This window comes from Phyllobates terribilis, unplaced genomic scaffold (assembly GCF_046119375.1).
Source record: "Phyllobates terribilis strain yellow unplaced genomic scaffold, ASM4611937v1 Scaffold_271__1_contigs__length_2588678, whole genome shotgun sequence".
Taxonomy (NCBI): Eukaryota; Metazoa; Chordata; class Amphibia; order Anura; family Dendrobatidae; genus Phyllobates; species Phyllobates terribilis.
The window spans coordinates 2,389,489-2,395,285 of NW_027363031.1; the positions used below are offsets into that span (position 1 = coordinate 2,389,489).

The 5,797-nt window shown below is 46.9% G+C and overlaps 1 long non-coding RNA gene and 1 pseudogene across 1 annotated transcript; one reads left to right on the plus strand and one right to left on the minus strand.

Moving 5' to 3' along the window:
- Nucleotides 1–600: 600 nt before the first annotated feature.
- LOC141219421 (uncharacterized) lies at nucleotides 601–5,575 on the minus strand. The gene is made up of 3 exons (XR_012287897.1): nucleotides 5,510–5,575; nucleotides 4,410–4,570; nucleotides 601–1,503 (listed from the first exon to the last, which is right to left on the minus strand). It is a non-coding gene; the product is annotated as an uncharacterized lncRNA (long non-coding RNA).
- Nucleotides 3,544–3,657, plus strand: LOC141219423 (U2 spliceosomal RNA; annotated as a pseudogene).
- Nucleotides 5,576–5,797: the final 222 nt, after the last annotated feature.

The following is a 5,797-nucleotide window of genomic DNA, read 5'->3' on the forward strand; positions in this document are numbered from 1 at the left end:
GTTATTTATTAACACCAGACGTGATCTGAAGTGGAGAGTAAATGGTACATTTAAACAAGCTGATGATCATTCCCAATTATCAGCCCGTGTAAATGTGCCTGTAATCACCCGATGAACAAGCAAAACACTAATTCGTTGGGAACGAATCATTTATGGCAGCAAAAATCATCTTTATCTACAGCACTTCGCCCCTTGTAACCTTATAGGGACAAAGTATATCTAATAACCAATCGTTCTGTCCCCATCACTGTTCTTCGGTCCTGGAAATAACCAAGCGCCAAAAGTCTTGCATATATTACAAGGGGATTATGTGTTATTAAAGGGCTGTCCGGCCTTGGGGCACAAGTCTGCAGTCACTCCATGTGACTGCAGTCATGTGAATCCTCACAGCATGTGTACTGTGCGCGTAATAAGGATTCTCCAGCATCGGGAGCACAGGCATGTGACAGCAAGTATGTGATTTGCATATATACGGTCACATCCCAACTAGACATATCCGGCCTTGCTCAATGCAAGCACATTGAGTGGAGCCAGACACGTCTAGTCGGAATGTGGTCTGAAGTATGCAAATCACATACTTGTGGTCACATAACAGCCCGTTCCCGGCACCGGAAAATCCTCGCAGTGCGTGCAATTTGAGAATTTAAAAGTCTGCAGTTACATAGACTGTAGACTTGTACCCCAAGGCCGGACAATCCCTTCTGCAAAATAGGAGATAAATGTATGATCGGTAGGGGTGCTCTAATACTGAGGACAGAGGTTCCAAAGTCTGCTGTGTGAATGGAGTGATCGTGCGCATGCATAGCCAGTGCTCCATTCATGTCTGTGGGAGCAGTCATGCGCATGCATAGCCATCACTCCCATAGATGCACACATGCTTCATTCACAAAGCTGTATCTAGGACCACCGCTTTCAAAACTGCTGGGGGCTGCAGCAGTCAGACTCCCAGTGATCAGACATTTATCAACAACCTTGTGGATAGGTGATTAAACATTATTTATGGGACAACCATAGCCATAGATGTAGAAGAGAAAAAAAGCAGAATAAACAGTAATAGATGAGCTAAAAACATGAAATTTATCAAAATATGTCTTGAAAAATCTCACGCTTCCAGGTGGATCGACGGCGCTTTCCTTGACCTGAACGGAGAAAGCATGGAAGCCGAGGTGGACGAATTCCTCCGAGAGGTCTACAAGATGATGAAACTGTTTCAGCAGAAGCAGAAGACGTTAGAAGAGGAGAAGAAAAAGGCGTCTCAACACCGGACACTGTCTGAAGATAAGGATTCGGTGGACGAGGAAAAGAAGGAAAGCCGCATAGTTCTCATGTGTTCTGCCATCACCGAGCAAATCAAGGCTTTTAAGGTAGATGCATCAAATAATGGATATATCAGTAATCTGGGCCCGGTTTGCTGGAGCGCGCTGTTACCTCCCAATCCCAGCCAACTTTAGCACAGTGGTTACTATCGAGACAGCAGCGGTGGTCGGTCTCCTAGGCAACGATCTGTAAACAAAAGAAAAGTCTTAATATCTCAAGAACGGCTGCAAATGTCAAGAAGCAGTAAATTGCAAAAGTGCAGGTTTTTACAATATCTATGAAGATGGGAATAACCCTTTAATTCATTTTTGTAGCCGTAATCCCGGGACACTGATTATGATTGACTCCTTTTCAGGAATATATCCCTCTGGTGAGCATCCTTTGCAACCCATGCCCCTCCTATATATCCATCCTGGCCTCCATGTGTCCAGCCTGCCCCCCTTCATATATCCATTCTGTCCCATATATCTATATATATCTATATCTATATCATATATATATAACAGTTTTGATTTATATATATCCATCCTAGCCCCCCCATATATGCATCCCACCCCACCCCATATATCTATCCAGGTCCCCACGTGTCCAGCTTGCCCCCCTTCACCTCCATGCGTCCATCCAGGTCCCCACGTGTCCAGCTTGCCCCCCTTCACCTCCATGCGTCCATCCAGGTCCCCACGTGTCCAGCCTGCCCCCCCTTCAGCCCCATGCGTCCATCCAGGTCCCACGTGTCCAGTCTGCCCCCCCTTCAGCCCCATGCGTCCATCCAGGTCCCACGTGTCCAGTCTGCCCCCCCTTCAGCCTCATGCGTCCATCCAGGTTGCCACGTGTCCAGCCTGCCCCGCTTCAGCCCCATGCGTCCATCCAGGTCCCCACGTGTCCAGCCTGCCCCCCCTTCAGCCTCATGCGTCCATCCAGGTCGCCACGTGTCCAGCCTGCCCCCCCTTCAGCCCCATGCATCCATCCAGGTAACCACGTGTCCAGCCTGCCCCCCCTTCAGCCCCATGCATCCATCCAGGTCCCCACATGTCCAGCCTGCCCCCCCTTCAGTCCCATGCATCCATCCATGTCCCCACATGTCCAGCCTGCCCCCCCTTCAGCTCCATGCGTCCATCCATGTCCCCACATGTCCAGCCTGCCCCCCCTTCAGCCCCATGCGTCCATCCATGTCCCCATGTGTCCAGCCTGACCCCCCTTCAGCCCCATGCGTCCATCCATGCATCCTGGGTAGGTGTTTATGCCCCTGCATCCATCCATCCTGGGTAGGTGTAAATGCCCCTCCAGCCATCCATCCTGGGTAGATGTATATGCTTTTCCATTCATCCATCCATCCTGGGTAGGTGTATATGCCCCTCCATCCATCCATCCATCCATCCATCCAATCTATCTATCTTTCTATCCCTTCCTTTCTGAGATAAGCTGCAATAATGCATTTGTCCTTTGCTACACCTTTGCACATACGCCATATACCTAATCAGTGGCCTTGTTATCAGCTGCTACTCTTTTAATTCAACTGTCCCATCAGTTGGGTGTTGCTGAGTACCACGCATTTAAAAAAAATGTGGGGCCGTTGCGATTTCTTTAGTGAAATGCTGGCTCCCTCTGAAAGAGCACTGACTTCTTTAATTTTCTATCTATGGATGAAAAAAAGATAAAAAAAAGTTTGGTCCGAGATGTTGTTTTAAAGTGCTACCTATGTCTGTCAATCAGAGCATCCTATTGGTTTTCACCCAGGCAGATAGATTGCTTGCAATAGATGTAATGAGTGAATGGAACAATGGAATAATGCAAGAGAATGGGACAATGGAACAATGGAATAATGCTAGAATGGAAGAATGGAACATCATTGCACATGTCATAATGGGCTCCTAGCCTTTATCTGGCTGTGCTTCGGCAGTCAGCTACAGTCTGCAGGGAGCCTGCAGACTAGGAAGAAGGTGGACCGCCGCTTGTTTGTTCACTAATTAGTTATCCTCTCCCCATCCCCTTGTCTGCAGGTACATGGGACATTGGGGGGGAGGGGAGAATGTTTGAAAATAGGCAGACTCATGCAGATTAAAAATGCATGCGTGGGCTGCAGCTGCAACAAGCAGTAAAGTTGTGGGTTTTAAGATGTCTATTGATGAACAACATGTCCTCCTAAGGGGAGTCTTTGTCCCTATCCCTACAATGGGTGCATTCTTGAAGCCAGGGTGCAGTCATAGGCCAAAACCAATTCAGGTTATCGCTTCTCGGCCTTTTGGCTAACATCAAGTGTAGTATCTGTTCTCATTTAGTATATGTGCTTAGCTTTTACCAATATATTGCATTGCAATGTTATCTATCTATCTATCTATCTATCTATCTATCTTCCCGGCTGCTTGTTTTCCCTCTATCCACACCCTCCTCTTCTTTGATTGACAGCTCTGGCTTCATAGAACCAGAGAAGGAAGGAGACAGAGGTAAAACAAGCAGGTGGGAAGGTGTATATAAAGGATTGGCCCACGCCGTGATCCACGGAGCGCTTGTACTTGGTTTCAACAGTCATTCTGTGCTGACAGTCCCTTTAAAATCAGTGTTTCCCAAACTCCAGTCCTCACGGCCCCCCACAGGTCATGTCTTCAGGATTTCCATAGTATTGCACAGGTGAGAGAATTCCGGATTCCTTGATGATACTTTCATCACATGTGTAATACTGAGGAAATCCTGAAAACCTGACCTGTTGGGTGCCATGAGGACTGGAGTTTGGGAAACACTGCTTTAAATGGAGCGGTGCTGCAGTTTTATTATTCAGCAATTAGCAGGATCCCCCAACAATTTCTTAAGCAATGAGAAAATGCAGTCCCTAATGATGTCCTCTGACAATAAGCGGATGACGGACAGCAGATGCATTGGGTTCTGCATTTCTTGGAGAATGGGATGGGGCAGCTTCTGTCTTCTCAGTGATACAATCAGGAAGGAGATGCAGCGTGAGACAATCCCTGTCTACATCTTTGATCTGATCATCAATACAGAGGGCTGATTGGTGAAGACAGAGGGAAAGGCTAATAAAATTATTAAAAAAAACTTCGTTTTTCGGCTGCCACTTCCTCTGGGGTCAGTATGCCAACCTCATTGACTTCATAGCACTTGCCAGAGTGGGCAGACACGATTTATTGCCTTTACACACGTCACCTCCACACAGGGCGATGCTGCTACGACGCCTCTGTAGTGATCAAACGTTGAGTCAAACAGCAGGGCTTTAAGAGGGCTGCCCTTTTCAATCTTGGGACTAAAACACAAAAATAAGACATCCTGTTAAAGGGGATAAAGGTAAGTAAACCGCGTTCAGTCCAGAGTGATGAATTCCAAAAGACAAAGTTTATTCCGCCATCACATAACGTTTCGACCTGTTATAGGTCTTTATCAAGTATATACAAAGACATAGAGGGATACTGATCCCCTTTAAGGAAAATCAGTGGCCAGAACCCTTTAAATTCCCCTTAAATGGTCCAAAACTGAAACTGTGGGAACAATATAATCCACTTAGGGTTCAAACTTACAGTCAAGGGTTTGATAAAATTATCTACACCCTTGTGTCTCCAGAAAGCATAGCGTACGTTCACGTGCTGAAAATGCCGACCAGTGCTGGAGTGAGCAGAGGTCCGCAGCTTGTGACACTCCTGCTGTAGTGAAACTACAGGTCCCAGCAGACTGACGGTCTCTCATCAAGTTATGCTGGGAGCCGCAGTTTCACAAATAGTGCTAGAGGATCCATGTCAGAAATATGAGGCTGCCACTAGGGTTTCTCCCACAAATATGTAATCGGACGTGGAGCAGATCTGCACGTGGATGAGCCATATTCTCCATCTGTGAACATACTACTCCTTCACTCAGATTCTAAGTGGTTCTGCAGCGCATCTGTGCAGAGCAAGCTGTCAATCAAAATCCGGGCCGGGTTTACAGCCGTCACCCCTGATATAGCGAGAGGTGCTGTGATCCAAGACTGTAGCCGCTCCGTGCACAACGATGAGTGAAGGCCGGCGGCTGCAGGGAGGAAAGAAGTTAATTTTCTCCCGGTACCTACACTATCAATAAGGCGGCCGGGCAGCATTGTAACAATATTTATCTGCAGATTAACCCTATACCTGCAGGTACATAGCATTTTCCAAGGTGACAGGTTCCCTTTAATAAAGAGAAGATGGATAGAGCCGCATTAGTCCGTACTCACGGTGGAAGCCTCCTGACAACTTCTTGAAGAACACTTTCCACATTTGTTCCAAGCTTCCCCGACATCTAATAGAAATAAACAGAGAAATGAATTTCTTAATACAGTTTAGAACTCGGCTACAACGAATCAGAAGAAATGAAACCTGTTTGAAGCTGACAAGCAATCAAGCCCCTCCGTAAGCCACACAGAACATGGCTACTTATGTCATCTGCAGGTGATTAAAGGAACCTGTCATGCTGAAATGGTATAAGATCTGTAGGGGGTGTTGTAGAGCAGAGAAGTTGATCA